General features: G+C 39.0%; 1 long non-coding RNA gene across 1 annotated transcript; it reads left to right on the top strand.

Moving 5' to 3' along the window:
* Positions 1-949: 949 nt before the first annotated feature.
* On the top strand, positions 950-6,485 carry LOC149460145 (uncharacterized). Its single transcript, XR_016313128.1, has 2 exons — positions 950-1,067; positions 6,148-6,485. It is a non-coding gene; the product is annotated as an uncharacterized LOC149460145 (long non-coding RNA).
* The last annotated feature ends 9,847 nt before the right edge of the window (positions 6,486-16,332 follow it).

Genomic DNA, 16,332 nt, shown 5'->3' with positions numbered 1-16,332 from the left:
TATAAGCTATAGTATAATAAGTTTAATTTAGCTTTGACAGAAAAGACCTGGAAACTGATTGGTTTCTGTGCAGAGCTGTTCCACATTTTGCACCCTCCAGTTTTAATAAATCAACCCCGTAGACTAAAAAATGTCCTGCTCATTAGAAATAACATTTTGTTCACTTTGTCGGCAAAATGCCTTCATGAAAATAATCAAATCTATATAGATGAGTTACTGAACATTTTTTTTCTAACTTTTTATTGAATTTTAGAAAAACACAGAGATATCATTCCAAAGGTACATTATATCATGGCTGCCATGTAGGCTGCTGCTCAAACAAAAGCAGTCAAGCAAGGATTAACCTCCCTGGCGGTATGATTATTTCAGATTTTTGGTGCTGAAAGCGGTACCATTATTTTGCATGGAAATTTGGCATTTTATATTGTAGGCCTGTAATTCTTAGGAATAGCTCACTGAAATCTGTCCGAACAAGAGTCTAGTAAACATCCCGGGTAGGATAAAACTTGAAACACGAAATCATAAATTATAATTTAAAAAATAATCATAAAAAATAATAATAATAAATGTAATGCAATAATATAATCAAACCAAAGACACTGAAATTTGAAATATAGCGCCAAGTTCGCACATCACTGAGCAAAGTCGCAAAATTGTTTTCAGTGTCTGATGACGAATTTCCCCACGAATCATTATCACTCAATTCTGCAAGTGGTTCTGATTTACTATCGCTGTTCTCTAGTTTGTCTAAAACCGCTTTTGACCTACAGGGATGCTTTTTGGACGCCATGGACATTTCTCAGTTTCCAGGCAGAAAGAACAGTAAAATGCAGGCAGGGCACAGGACAAAATGTATGTGAAATGGTTTGGTACAGTAATGTTTTACTATGTGATTTTAGTGATTTTTGTGAATGTCACTTTTTGTCATTTTCAAATTTCCAGCCAGTTCCGTCCCCCGTATGTTCCGACACTCGCAGAGGATGGAACCCAGATAACAGATGCCGGCATCTGCCGGATTACATTGCCGGGGACACTGCAGGAGGGACACCAAGGGAGCGCAGGACAAGGTAAGTGACCGAGGGATCGTGGAGCAGCGCCGCATGGTAAGCCCGAGTGTAGCTCGGGGTTACCGCTTGTGGTACTGAAACTTTACCCCGAGCTACACTTGGGAATACCACCAGGGAGGCTACAGTAGCTTGTTTCAGGCAAAAGTGAATACGAAGATCAGTCACTTCAGGTGAAGTTAAGCTGGCCATATATTATACAATTTTCTTATTCAATTTCCTTTATACTTATATTCAACCATGTAGTGCAAGGGCCTGCTTGACTGCATAGAAATTGAGTGTTTTGGTTTGACCAAGCAAAATTGTACAAGAAAATGGTATAATGTATGGCCAGCCTTAGAGATAACTACCCTTTGGTACAAAGGTACAATGAAATATCCTGGCAACTAAATCTGGTATCCATAAAGGGACCTGTAAGTTAGAGCCTCTAAGAGCATGTAGACAAAAAGTGACAGTATGCAAAACGGTATTCTTTCATAGCATTCTGTTAACATATTTAAAAACCCATATTAGGTTTACATAAACCAGCTGTAAATTAGGTTAGAAAGAAGGGAATCTGAAAGAAAGAGATCAAGGAGAACACAAGTTCAGGAAAGAAGGAATTGTAAGCAAGAACCTACAAGAAAAAGATGAGAGAGGTGGGATGACAACTGTAAGGTAAAGTGTTACTAAACCCACAACAGTAAAATCAGTCTGTATATGCAGTAAAGCATGCTTGTTGTACTCCCTGTGGAACCTAAGGGGTTAATCATCTGCATTGTGTAAAAATGCTGTTTGATCCTGTCTTCTCTGATCCTCCCCTTCTTCCAGTGCCCCCCTCTTATCTCCTGATAAGACATATCATGTGGAGTCATTCTGCACATGCTCAGTTTTGTGTGTATTGCTAGAGAGGTTTTTTTTTTGTTGGGAGAGTGTATGTGATCAGCACAGGGTCATTCAGCACTGTCTAGACAGAGGTGAGGGGTCCTGCATCCTCCTAGAGCAGAATGACAACTCCTCCTACAAGCTTTAACATTTGCTCTGCTGGACATTGATAGAAGTCACAAGACTGCTCTAACTGCTGATGAGAAAAAGTATTTAGCAGTTTATATTTACTAAAATAATTGCATTTCCATACTCTGTGTACTGTGGGAGACCAGATATAGTGAATGCAGGGTCCTAGGTTTAGTAACACTTTATGTGGCAGGTCCATGTTTCCTAAACATGTTCATAACGAAAAAGTGTAACATTTAGTCGAACTGTGAGAGCTTCCATATGATTCATTTTTCATATACTGTGCATGCATGGACTTCAAAAGTAGATGGTCTTTGTACCTTATACCAAGAAAAGGCTATCAAGCATCTCATGGCTGTTAACACAATCGTTTAGTAGCCTTGGGCATATTAGATGATAAAAGACTGAGCAGGAATATGGCGGGGTCAAGTTTCAATGAATATTTGTAAGAGAGCGTAGAGGGGCTTTTACCGTATCAAGAAGAGGCATATCTCTGGGCATAACTAGTAAATATAACACAGTGGGGGAGACTTACTAAAACTGAAGCACTCATAATCTGGTACAGCTGTGCATGGTAGCAAATCAGCTTCTATGAAGTTAGCTTGTTCAATTAAGCTTTGGCTATAAAACCTGGAAGCTGATTGGTTTCTATGTAGAGCTGCACCAGATTTTGTACCGTTCTGCTCCAGTTTTAGTAAATCAACCCCAGTATTCCTAAGTGTTGCTTACATTTCCAGCATTGGTCAGATATTGGGAATGATAGAATGTAGGAGGGCAGGAGTGTGATACTATTGATAGAGACTTTGGTTGTTACTTGACAGTTTAAGACTCCTGGTCAGTGCCTGAAAATACAATGAATTTTAGACCACTTTTTTTTTTTTCTTTACAAAATCTGAATCTGGAAATAAATTGCCAACACACAGACTTAAAACAGCAATATTTTCTGCAAAAATATTTTTCCTAAACAAGTGCCACTATTAGATCAAATTGGTTAGCAGGACTTATACAGCAGTAAAATTTGTCAAATAAAAAATATTTTTTCACTAAACAATACAGCATTCTCTACAGTTTAACCACTTGCCTACTGGGCACTTATACCCCCTTTCTGCCCAGGCCAATTTTCAGCTTTCAGTGTTGGCGCACCTTGAATAATAATTGTGCAGTCATGCAACACTGTACCCATATGCAATTTTGATAATTTTTTTACACAAATAGAGCTTTCTTTTGGTGGTATTTAATAACCATGAGGTGTTTTATATTTTGCTAAACAAGCGAAAAAAGACCTAAAATTAAAAAAAAAAAAAAAAAAATTCTCTTAGTTTCTATTATAAAATTTAGCAAACAGGTAATGTTTGAATAAACTTTAAAATGCTGAACACTGAAAAAAATTATGACCAAGATAGACAGTGTAAGATTTAAGTTATATACAGTTGTGTCCAAAATTATTCAACCCCCACTGAAATTGAGTGTTTTGGCCAGTTTGACATTGCTTTTGATCATTCAGTCATCTTGCTTACATTTACATTAAAGAGGCACTTGTAGGTCAGACAAATATAACATAACAGTTATAATGAAATAACCACAAATGTCTTTTCTGTGCTCACAGCATTATCAGTTTTATTCAACCCCCAAGTGACATTCAATCTTAGTACTTAGTACAGCATCCTTTTACAGTTATAACAGCTTTTAAACGTGAAGCATAGCTTGACACAAGTGTCTTGCAGCGATCTACGGGTATCTTCGCCCATTCTTCATGGGCAAAGGCCTCCAGTTCAGTCACATTCTTAGGCTTGCGCACTGCAACTGCTTTCTTTAAGTCCCACCAGAGGTTCTCAATCGGATTTAAGTCTGGTGACTGCGATGGCCACTCCAAAATGTTCCAGCCTTTCCTCTGCAACCATGCTCTAGTGGACTTGGAGGTATGCTTGGGATCATTGTCCTGTTGAAAGGTCCAACGTCTCCCAAGCCTCAGGTGTGTGACGGACTGCATCACGTTTCCATCCAATATCTCCTGGTACTGAAGAGAATTCATGGTACCTTGCACACGCTGAAGCTTCCCTGTACCTGCAGAAGCAAAACAGCCCCAAAGCATGATTGACCCTCCACCATGCTTCACAGTAGGCAAGGTGTTCTTTTCATCATAGGCCTTGTTCTTCCTCCTCCAAACATAGCGTTGATCCATGGGCCCAAACAGTTCTAATTTTGTTTCATCAGTCCACAGAACACTATCCCACAACTTTTGTGGTTTGTCCACATGGCTTTTGGCATACTGCAGTCGACTCTTCTTATTCTTTGGAGACAGCAAGGGGGTACGCCTGGGAGTTCTGGCACGGAGGCCTTCATTACGCAGTGTGCGTCTTATTGTCTGGGCTGAAACTTCTGTACCCACATCTGACAAATCTTTTCTCAGTTCCTCAGCAGTCACACGGGGACTTCTCTCCACTCTACGCTTCAGGTAGCGCACAGCAGTCGAAGTCAGCATCTTCTTTCTGCCACGACCAGGTAGCGTTTCAACAGTGCCCTTTGCCTTGAATTTGCGAATGATGCTTCCTAAGGTGTCTCTTGGTATGTTTAACATCTTTGCAATCTTCTTATAGCCATTGCCCTTCCTGTGAAGAGAAATCACCTCTTCTCTTGTCTTCCTGGACCATTCTCTTGCCTTCACCATGTTTGTAACCACACCAGTAAATGTCTAGAAGGAGCTGAGTATCACAGTCATTTTAAAGCTGCCTAATTGGTGCTTATTATGCTTGATTGCTGCTCGGTGACATCCACAGGTGTTTTCAATACCTGATGGAAAGCACCTGTATGAACCTCTGTTCTTCAGAGTGGTAGTCTTTAAGGGGTTGAATAATTGTGGCAATGAAGAAACCACATAAGAACCATTTACTACTGTATTACATAAACAATTGATGTCATTTTAGTTGCATTTGGGTAGTTACAACGTCCTTGTAGGATTTGATTCTGAATACAATTCCAAATGTACACTATAGTCCCTAAACCCCTTTACAGCATTGGGGGTTGAATAATTTTGGACACAACTGTACATAGACATACTATATACTTAGTTAGTTACGTAAAAACATAGTAAAATAAATGCACATTTTCCCTTCTCCTTCCTTTTCTTTTTAATATAAACATAAACCTGCAATCACAAATGAGATAAAAGAAGGCAAAACATATATATAAGTTCTGTGCATTGTGTTTTTTTTTCTTAATATTTGAATGAACTTAGGCTTTAGCTGTTGAACCTCTTTTATCTATGCATGTAAAAGGTATATTATTTTGTTTTGTTTATATTATTTGTTTTAGTTCGGTAAAGAATTTGTAGGCAACACTGTGCAAGAGTGGAATTGAATCCTACTGATGGAAGCACTTGGCTTGGAGTCTAGCAGAAAATAATTTTTCTCATATGGAGAGTGAGCAATGTGCAGTAAGCGATGAGAGGACAAATATACAATGTCAGATAGTGAAGAGGGCAAGCAAAGAGCTGCCAACAGAGAGAGTGAGGAGCTAAAGCGCACACACACACACACACACACACACACACACTCCTGGGTATGCTTAGCAGTGTAATGATTTTCTGTCAATATTTGGGTTTTCAGTTGTGTCGACAACTAATCTGAAACACAAAAATACAAGCTATTTTCTAGGTGCTAAAAGGCCCATAGTAACTATAGTGATGCTTGACAGGCTGATTAAATATACAACCTTTAGAACTGGTATAATCCCATTGCATACGTTAGGCAAAATGTTAATAAAATAATACAACTGAAGTAATTTTGAAGTATGTTGTTGGCTTCATGAACCCTACTAAAGTTCAGCTTCTATGGTTTGTTATATGAGCATAATAACATGAATGCATGCTCTAGCACAAATGCAATTAAATAATTTATAACTTGATCTCCATATTTTAGGCTAATTTTATTTTTGTAAAGGAGGGCAGTGAGAAATTACAATTTGGTACATATCAGGGTTGATTTATTAAAGAAGTAGAGCATTTTCACTTTGCAAAGAAGTTGTGCTGGCTTTAACCATCCAATCATGTACAAGTGGCCTTATCGGAATGTTCTCTTTATTTTTCCCACAGGGAGCAAGATGGCTGAGGATGACCTTGCTTCCGGGTTGGTTGGGTCACCTGCGTCATAATTTCCTGTCTGGCCTTGATTGCTGTAGAGCTCAGAGCCAGCCAGGATTTTATATAAGGAGGTTGCGCTGGTCTGCCATTGTTCTCCTGAGGAAACCTTTGGAGGTGTAACTTGTATGGGAACAGAGTCAAGTCAGCACATTCGATGCCACCACCAGGCAGTGTGAAGACCCTGTGGTGAGAAGGCAGTTACTTTTATATGATGCACAGAACATGGCACTGAGAGTGCATTTGTTTGTGAGTGTCCCATTTTAGATTTTATTAAATTGTTTCAAAATGTATGGACAGCACTATTGGTTTTCTTCCTTTTGTATTAGTATATGCCACACAGAGAGTAGGAGGTGGAACAGAAGCTCTAGTCCATGCGTTGATGCCTGTGATTGTTACTGGGAGCCAAGAGCCAGCTGGAGTATAGCCCTAGAGGGGCAACAGTGCATTTGACCATGATTATTGATTAAGGTCCAATCCAGGAGGTGTGCACATGTGTGTGCAACTGGTGGTTGGCCACACATTCATATTTAGGGACTTTTTTTGTTTTATCATTTGGGACCTATGTATTTAAGAGACAATGGGGGAGATTTACTAAAACTGGTACACTCAGAATCTGGTGCAGCTGTGCGTAGTAGTCATTCAGCTTCTAACTTCAGCTTGTTCAATAAGATTTGGGAATAAAACCTGGAAGCTAATTGGTTTCTATGCAGAGCATCACCAGATTTTTCACCGTGTAGTTTTAGTAAATAATCCCTACTATTTTAGTTGCACTGCATCATTATTTGTGTCAAATAGTTTTGAACTTAATCTCCATGTTTTAGGCTATTTCTATTTTTTTAAAGGAGGGCAGTGAGATAATACACTTTGATACGTATCAGGGCTGATTTATTAAAGAAGCAGAGCATGTTCTCTTTCAATGTAAATTTTCAGTTTACAAAGTGAATTTTCATTTTGCAAAGAAGTTGTGCTGGCTTATTCATCCAATCATGTGCAAGCAAAAATATTGGGGTGTTTTTTTTGCACATGATTTAATATTCTTAGCAAAGGGGATTTTCGCTGTTTCACCTCATTCACTAAAATACATGAAAATGCACTTTGAAAGTGAGAATACTCTATCCCTTTAGTAAATCAAGGTCATTGTATTCTTTGGTCTATAGACTTTTTGGTGAATGATCATTTATTTTCTGGTAACCATTTTGTCTGTTGTATAAAAAAGCCTACAGTGATATAAAGTTGGAAACTGAACCTTTGAAATGACAGAACAAACATTTCAAACCTTAATAACTAGTGAAGAGCATTATACCATGTTCTGGAAAAAAGCATACATTGTCACATCCTAAAAATATCAAAGAAACAACAAAAGTTAGAAAACCTTGCCCATGTGTATGCTGCACAGTCTCTTCCCTCCCTGGTACATTGCTGTTGTAGACTGGCTGGTCATGGCCTTTGTCTCCCTTCTGGATGGTCCGATGCCTGTGACACCACCTCCTACTTGTTTGGGAGGGGGTTGGAGGATATGCCATATGTAATTGTCCCTTTGGAGTACTGAAATCTGTGCAAGCCTAGCATGTAATTTCATTGTGATGCCTTTGTGGTTTCCTGGACAAAGCAGCAGTTGGCTACGAAACGCATCGGAATAACCCACCAAGATATACAGCATCAACTTTTAGAATCTATCTGGAACTTTTATACTGTTTTATATGAAGATTTTACTTCATTGTAATTATTTTGGGTGGTCATGAAAGATCTAATAAGCTTTTTTAACTGAATCGTGTAATACAATTTCTTTTTTTATTTAAATGTGTTACCTTACTTCCAGTACGTGAAAGGTTTTTCACCTTTTTGTTTTTTCTCATTTGATAACTAGGTTATCCACCACAATACATATTTGAAAATATACCTTTAAAAATGCAACTAAAGTTAGTAAATGGGTGGTAGATACAAATGCTTACAATCCAAAAATAATTCAGGATTGACAATATAAGGTAAACTAGTTAATCAAAGATATGTTATTTATACATGTTATATATGATAATTTGTAACAGAGATTTAGTAATGTGATTATCAATCATGTACATAAAATGGAAAAGAAGCAATCAGAGCATCTCATGCCACCAGAAGCATTGTAAAACCAAAAATTAACTATGCAGTATGGCACATTAGCTAGCCTATTTAGTCATAATTAAATGAAAACTAACTTAATAGGGTGTTTTATTGTTATGCGATATGTACTTTACATAATGAGTTGCTAAAGATGATTTTTTTTCATTCACCCTAAAGGAAGTTAAAAAAATAGAGGCATTGCAGATGAAATAATAACCCTTGTCAAATATAAGGTTACATAACATAGGCCTTTGAATAAGATAAACTAAAATGTTTTGGGGTCAATTTTCACTTTTTCTTTTATGTCCCTGCCCCACTGCTGGAACACAGTTCTGTATACTGTATGTAGCTGAGGCTAAATACAGTTAATACAGTTTGCCCAGCAAGTGCACCTGTTAGTGCAGGAAATAGTTCATTTGGGCCAGCATGGCCCAAACAAACTGTTTAAAGGAACATTAAAGAGTAACCTGATTTTTATTGAGAAAAAAAACATTACCCTCTGTGTGATCTATGCATGTTGCAAGGATTTTAACAAACGTGTTACTTGTTGCAGATTCCTTCCTTCCTGTTATTCTGGAGAAATACCTGTTTATTTGTGTCCTTGTGCTAAGTGAATCCGTATGGAAGAGATTTTATCATTATCAATCAGCTGCTGCACCTGCAGGGCTCTAATGAGGAAAATTGCAGAGTCTGCGTCCCTTTAAATGGGAATTCCCTTTGGGAGTAGCTCATGAAAAATGATACTTTTGTTGCAGGGGATGCCTAAAAATCTGACTTGTATCTTAGTGCAGAATTCTAGGAAAATAATTTATCCAAAGACATTTCTGGGGTAGTGTCCTGTACATCATCTGTGTACAGAACGCCTCCAGGTTGCCACATTGCATTGCAATTTACAGAAAATTACAGCTCTGTAGATTGAAAAGAAAAGGTAATTTTTCATAACATTCAATTACAATTTGACTTGTGTCACAATAATACACGCTATATTAATTTTTTATTTGGTTTTTTTATTCCCACAAAAGTGGAGTTACCCTTTAAATGTGGAATTAGGCTTCGAGCTACCCAACTTTTCTTACATTATCTTTATAACTTAAAGTCATACTAAAGCTAAAAACGTTTTTTACCCTAACCGCTTCCTGTCCGCCCATTGTGTCATGGTGTAAGGTCAGGTTCAGAGACCAGTTGCTACAGCAGTGTAAGGCTTACCTGAAACCAGCAGGATAGGTACTCCAGCGGGTCACCCTGGGAATGATGCAGGCTCACCTGAGGTGCGGAGTCTAAGTATTAACCGGTTTTCCCCAGAGCTCCTAATGGTGGAAATGGTTTTGGCTGCGTGCTAATACCAGGTCGCAGATCTTCCTGGGAGGGGCAAGGAGTTCAAGGTTCATCAGAAAACAAGTTGTTGTTCAGCATCCCAGGTATCTCAGTGAGAAGAGTTACCGCCTGACACAGTAGAAGTCCCTGGTTCAAGTCCAGGCCCTGACAGTACTCCCCTCCTCCCAGGATGTCCTCTGGACATCTTAGGGCCAGGTTTGTGAGAAAACCTCTGCTGGAATTCTCTTGTTAATCTAGAGGTGTGAACATTCTCCTCAGGCTCCCAAGAATCTTCTTCTGGCCCATATCCTTCCCATTGAACCAGATATTGTAATTTGGTCCTAAAGATCCTGGAATCAAGAATTTTCTACACCACAAATTCTTCTTCACCCTGTACCTCAACAGGTGGAGGAGGTGGAAAAATTCTTCCAGGGAAAGGATTTTCCTGAAACTGTTTGAGTAGTGATATGTGAAAAACAGGGTGAATCCACATACTGTCCGGAAGTTTTAAGCGAAAGGTGACTGGGTTGATTTGGGCAGAAATCTGAAAAGGACCCACAAACTTTTGACCCAACCCAGCAGCCTTTTTGTAATATTCCTGAGACTCCCTCAAAGTCTCAATCAATTTCTCCTGAATCTCCTGCAATGTAGTTAGTCTTTTACAAACTAGTGTTTATACAATCCACCCCATAAATCAGTACATATATTTGCTATAAGTGTTCAATATATATAAAAAAAGTCCAAAAAGAAATAAAATATAAGTCCAAAAATTATGAAAATAGAATAAAAATGAAAGTCCTTCCAATCCTTTCTCACGATGATAAAACCTCAAAGAAAGGAAATATCACATAGTGTATTATCTTTTTAGTACATCAAAATATTTGTGACAACACTCTAGTGATTATCCAAATAGGAATATAATTTTTCCTTTTGGTAATTAGTGTAAAAAGTGAATCAAGTGAACAAACGTAAATTCAAAAATAGTGCAAAACACTGTGTATTGTGAATCACTTTTCAGTGCTCCAAAACAAATCCACACCGTGACACTTCTATTATAGTAAGGAATGCATACCCTTACCAACACTCCTCAATAAACTTGCTTTCAGTATTTTATAATGTCATATGGATGGGACCCTCTTGTAGTGCTTCCCCAGATTTCACTGCATTCAAGGCACTATTTGAGCAGGATACTCCATGTCTCCATATAATAGGCACCATATAAGTAAAAGCATATGAGGGACAAATAGTGTAATACCGCCAAAGTAATATCCACAAAGACACTTTATTCTAACTGCTCACATTGTTTACAATTCAAAACCGCTTTTAAATACCGTCATAACGCCAGGCTACCATCCAGGAAACATCCAGGGACCAACACACAGTCTTTTTCCCTTTTCCAAATTGGCCACCAGTCGACTTCCGGTTCCTGTATGTGTCTTGACATCACAGCCCTTGACGCGTTTCCTCATCGACCTAATCATAAGGGGTATGGACGCCAAGCTGGACAGTTCTATTTATAGTGTTCCTCCCTATAGCGTCCGAACAACAGCCGCCATGTTAGAGAGGGGAATGGTGCCTTCACACTCCAGTCCTATGCACCGGGATGTTGCAATGCTATATACGAGATTTTAAATGCGTAACTATTACGTCTACTAACGTTTTCCTAAAACACATGCAATTTATATATATAATTAAAATCATATATTTCCACACACATAGTTAGTACATTTATAAGTTAATAAATAAAATTACTATAGAACAGATATACAACTTAATAATCTATTAGTCACCGAAGAAATCCTATATGGAGGAACTCTGTTCACCTTAAGGAGTCTAATCTTAATATATATTAAAAATACCCATAAAAAGTCAAATATGAATTCATACTAATATATTGCCCTAATATTCCCCATTAATTTATCACTTTACTATACCCATATTTTAAAATATATATTATACAAAATAAACCATATATATAAAAATATATATGAAAATTTATAAAAATTATTAAAATTATATATATATAATAAAATAAATAATAATAATATTCTTATCATCCATATCTAATCTGGCATACCATATACTAATTTTTTACTAAATTCATCAACTAAAATCAAATTTAAATTAAAAACTAAAAATAATAATCAATAATCAACTATTAAATTCCAAATAACCTATATCATAATTAATTATTCAAAAAATTGGTATCCAAATATATATATAAATTCATAAATATATTAATTCATAAATATATTAAAATATTCCAAAACACTCCAACATAATCCCCCTATCTTTCCACTACACAATCAAATAAAACTATATTCCAAAAATACTCCAACATAATCCCCTTATCTCTCTACTATAAAATCAAAAATTTGAAATAAAGCAATTCAGATCTAGATCTACATTTAAACGTTTTGGTCTCAACGTTTGTAATTCATAGATCCAAAAGGTCTCATTTTTTGAAAGAGCTTTAATTTTATCACTTCCCCTCCAATGCGTATCAACTAGAGATGAGCGAATCGAAGTATCCGAAGTGGAATTCGAGTCGAATATCGGAAAAATTTTGATTCGTGCCGAATCCGAAAAATAGCCTAATTCGGACGCGCGAATCGAAATTTTTCAGAAAATGGCGGCTGACATGTGCGGCGATGGAGCGGGGATGTCTGGGAAGGCGCGCAGACAAGGCGCGCTGACCCATAATGCATTCCTCAACTACATGTGATCGCATCAGCCAATCAGCAGCCAGCCAGCCAGCACTGTGTAATGGTCGAGCTATAAATAGTGGCCATTTTGGAATTCTTCATTTGCCTGCAGTTATTGAACAGAGGCAGACCGCTCTGTACTAGGGACAGGGACAGAGTTAGGGCCACAGAAACTATAATTGGGGACAGAGAAAAGTTACTTAGGGACAGAGAACCATTACTCAGGGACACAGACTTGTTAATGAGGGCCACAGAATCGTTATTTAGGGACAAAGAAACGCTAGTTAGGGCCACAGAATTCATAATCAGGGACAGACAGAATTGTTACTCAGTGCCAGAGAATTGTTACTTAGGGCCACAGAAACGTTATTAGGGCCACAGAATTTTTACTCAGGGACAGACAGAATTGTTACTGAGTGCCAGAGAATTGTTACTCAGGGACAGACAGAATTGTTACTGAGTGCCAGAGAATTGTTACTTAGGGCCACAGAAACTTTAATTAGGGCCACAGAATTTTTACTCAGGGACAGACAGAATTGTTACTGAGTGCCAGAGAATTGTTACTCAGGGACAGACAGAATTGTTACTGAGTGCCAGAGAATTGTTACTTAGGGCCACAGAAACTTTACTTAGGGCCACAGAATTTTTACTCAGGGACAGACAGAATTGTTACTGAGTGCCAGAGAATTGTTACTCAGGGACAGACAGAATTGTTACTGAGTGCCAGAGAATTGTTACTCAGGGCCCCAGAAACTTTACTTAGGGCCACAGAATTTTTACTCAGGGATAGACAGAATTGTTACTGAGTGCCAGAGAATTGTTACTCAGGGACAGACAGAATTGTTACTGAGTGCCAGAGAATTGTTACTTAGGGCCACAGAAACTTTACTTAGGGCCACAGAATTGTTACTCGCACAGACACAGAATTGTTACTCGCACAGACACAGAATTGTTACTGAAGGCCACAGAACTGTTACTTAGGGCCACAGAATTGTTACTCGCACAGACACAGAATTGTTACTCGCACAGACACAGAACTGTTACTGAGGGCCACAGAACTGTTACTTAGGGCCACAGAATTGTTACTCGCACAGACACAGAATTGTTACTCAGGGCCACAGAACTGTTACTTAGGGACAAAGAAACGCTAGTTAGGGCCACAGAATTCATACTCAGGGACAGACAGAATTGTTACTCAGTGCCAGAGAATTGTTACTCAGGGCCACAGAAACTTTACTTAGGGCCACAGAATTTTTACTCAGGGACAGACAGAATTGTTACTGAGTGCCAGAGAATTGTTACTCAGGGACAGACAGAATTGTTACGGAGTGCCAGAGAATTGTTACTCAGGGCTACAGAAACTTTACTTAGGGCCACAGAATTTTTACTCAGGGACAGACAGAATTGTTACTGAGTGCCAGAGAATTGTTACTCAGGGACAGACAGAATTGTTACTGAGTGCCACAGAAACTTTACTTAGGGCCACAGAATTGTTACTCGCACAGACACAGAATTGTTACTCGCACAGACACAGAACTGTTACTGAGGGCCACAGAAACTTTACTTAGGGCCACAGAATTGTTACTCGCACAGACACAGAATTGTTACTCGCACAGACACAGAACTGTTACTGAGGGCCACAGAACTGTTACTTAGGGCCACAGAATTGTTACTCGCACAGACACAGAATTGTTACTCAGGGCCACAGAACTGTTACTTAGGGAGAAAGAAACGCTAGTTAGGGCCACAGAATTCATACTCAGGGACAGACAGAATTGTTACGGAGTGCCAGAGAATTGTTACTCAGGGCCACAGAAACTTTACTTAGGGCCACAGAATTTTTACTCAGGGACAGACAGAATTGTTACTGAGTGCCAGAGAATTGTTACTCAGGGACAGACAGAATTGTTACGGAGTGCCAGAGAATTGTTACTCAGGGACAGACAGAATTGTTACTGAGTGCCAGAGAATTGTTACTTAGGGCCACAGAAACTTTAATTAGGGCCACAGAATTTTTACTCAGGGACAGACAGAATTGTTACTGAGTGCCAGAGAATTGTTACTCAGGGACAGACAGAATTGTTACGGAGTGCCAGAGAATTGTTACTCAGGGCCACAGAAACTTTACTTAGGGCCACAGAATTTTTACTCAGGGACAGACAGAATTGTTACTGAGTGCCAGAGAATTGTTACTCAGGGACAGACAGAATTGTTACTGAGTGCCAGAGAATTGTTACTTAGGGCCACAGAAACTTTAATTAGGGCCACAGAATTTTTACTCAGGGACAGACAGAATTGTTACTGAGTGCCAGAGAATTGTTACTCAGGGACAGACAGAATTGTTACTGAGTGCCAGAGAATTGTTACTCAGGGACAGACAGAATTGTTACTGAGTGCCAGAGAATTGTTACTCAGGGCCCCAGAAACTTTACTTAGGGCTACAGAATTTTTACTCAGGGACAGACAGAATTGTTACTGAGTGCCAGAGAATTGTTACTCAGGGACAGACAGAATTGTTACTGAGTGCCAGAGAATTGTTACTTAGGGCCACAGAAACTTTACTTAGGGCCACAGAATTGTTACTCGCACAGACACAGAATTGTTACTCGCACAGACACAGAATTGTTACTGAAGGCCACAGAACTGTTACTTAGGGCCACAGAATTGTTACTCGCACAGACACAGAATTGTTACTCGCACAGACACAGAACTGTTACTGAGGGCCACAGAACTGTTACTTAGGGCCACAGAATTGTTACTCGCACAGACACAGAATTGTTACTCAGGGCCACAGAACTGTTACTTAGGGACAAAGAAACGCTAGTTAGGGCCACAGAATTCATACTCAGGGACAGACAGAATTGTTACGGAGTGCCAGAGAATTGTTACTCAGGGCCACAGAAACTTTACTTAGGGCCACAGAATTTTTACTCAGGGACAGACAGAATTGTTACTGAGTGCCAGAGAATTGTTACTCAGGGACAGACAGAATTGTTACGGAGTGCCAGAGAATTGTTACTTAGGGCCACAGAAACTTTACTTAGGGCCACAGAATTTTTACTCAGGGACAGACAGAATTGTTACTGAGTGCCAGAGAATTGTTACTCAGGGACAGACAGAATTGTTACTGAGTGCCAGAGAATTGTTACTCAGGGCCCCAGAAACTTTACTTAGGGCCACAGAATTTTTACTCAGGGATAGACAGAATTGTTACTGAGTGCCAGAGAATTGTTACTCAGGGACAGACAGAATTGTTACTGAGTGCCAGAGAATTGTTACTTAGGGCCACAGAAACTTTACTTAGGGCCACAGAATTGTTACTCGCACAGACACAGAATTGTTACTCGCACAGACACAGAATTGTTACTGAAGGCCACAGAACTGTTACTTAGGGCCACAGAATTGTTACTCACACAGACACAGAATTGTTACTCGCACAGACACAGAACTGTTACTGAGGGCCACAGAACTGTTACTCGCACAGACACAGAATTGTTACTCAGGGCCACAGAACTGTTACTTAGGGACAAAGAAACGCTAGTTAGGGCCACAGAATTCATACTCAGGGACAGACAGAATTGTTACGGAGTGCCAGAGAATTGTTACTCAGGGCCACAGAAACTTTACTTAGGGCCACAGAATTTTTACTCAGGGACAGACAGAATTGTTACTGAGTGCCAGAGAATTGTTACTCAGGGACAGACAGAATTGTTACGGAGTGCCAGAGAATTGTTACTCAGGGACAGACAGAATTGTTACTGAGTGCCAGAGAATTGTTACTTAGGGCCACAGAAACTTTAATTAGGGCCACAGAATTTTTACTCAGGGACAGACAGAATTGTTACTGAGTGCCAGAGAATTGTTACTCAGGGACAGACAGAATTGTTACGGAGTGCCAGAGAATTGTTACTCAGGGACAGACAGAATTGTTACGGAGTGCCAGAGAATTGTTACTTAGGGCCACAGAAATTTTACTTAGGGCCACAGAATTTTTACTCAGGGACAGACAGAATTG

Source organism: Staurois parvus, unplaced genomic scaffold (genome assembly GCF_062004578.1).
Source record: "Staurois parvus isolate SC_StPar_1 unplaced genomic scaffold, SC_StPar_1.0 ptg000234l, whole genome shotgun sequence".
NCBI classification, from domain to species: Eukaryota; Metazoa; Chordata; class Amphibia; order Anura; family Ranidae; genus Staurois; species Staurois parvus.
The sequence above is the reverse complement of the archived record's forward strand: the minus strand, read 5'-3'. Positions and strand labels throughout refer to the sequence as shown.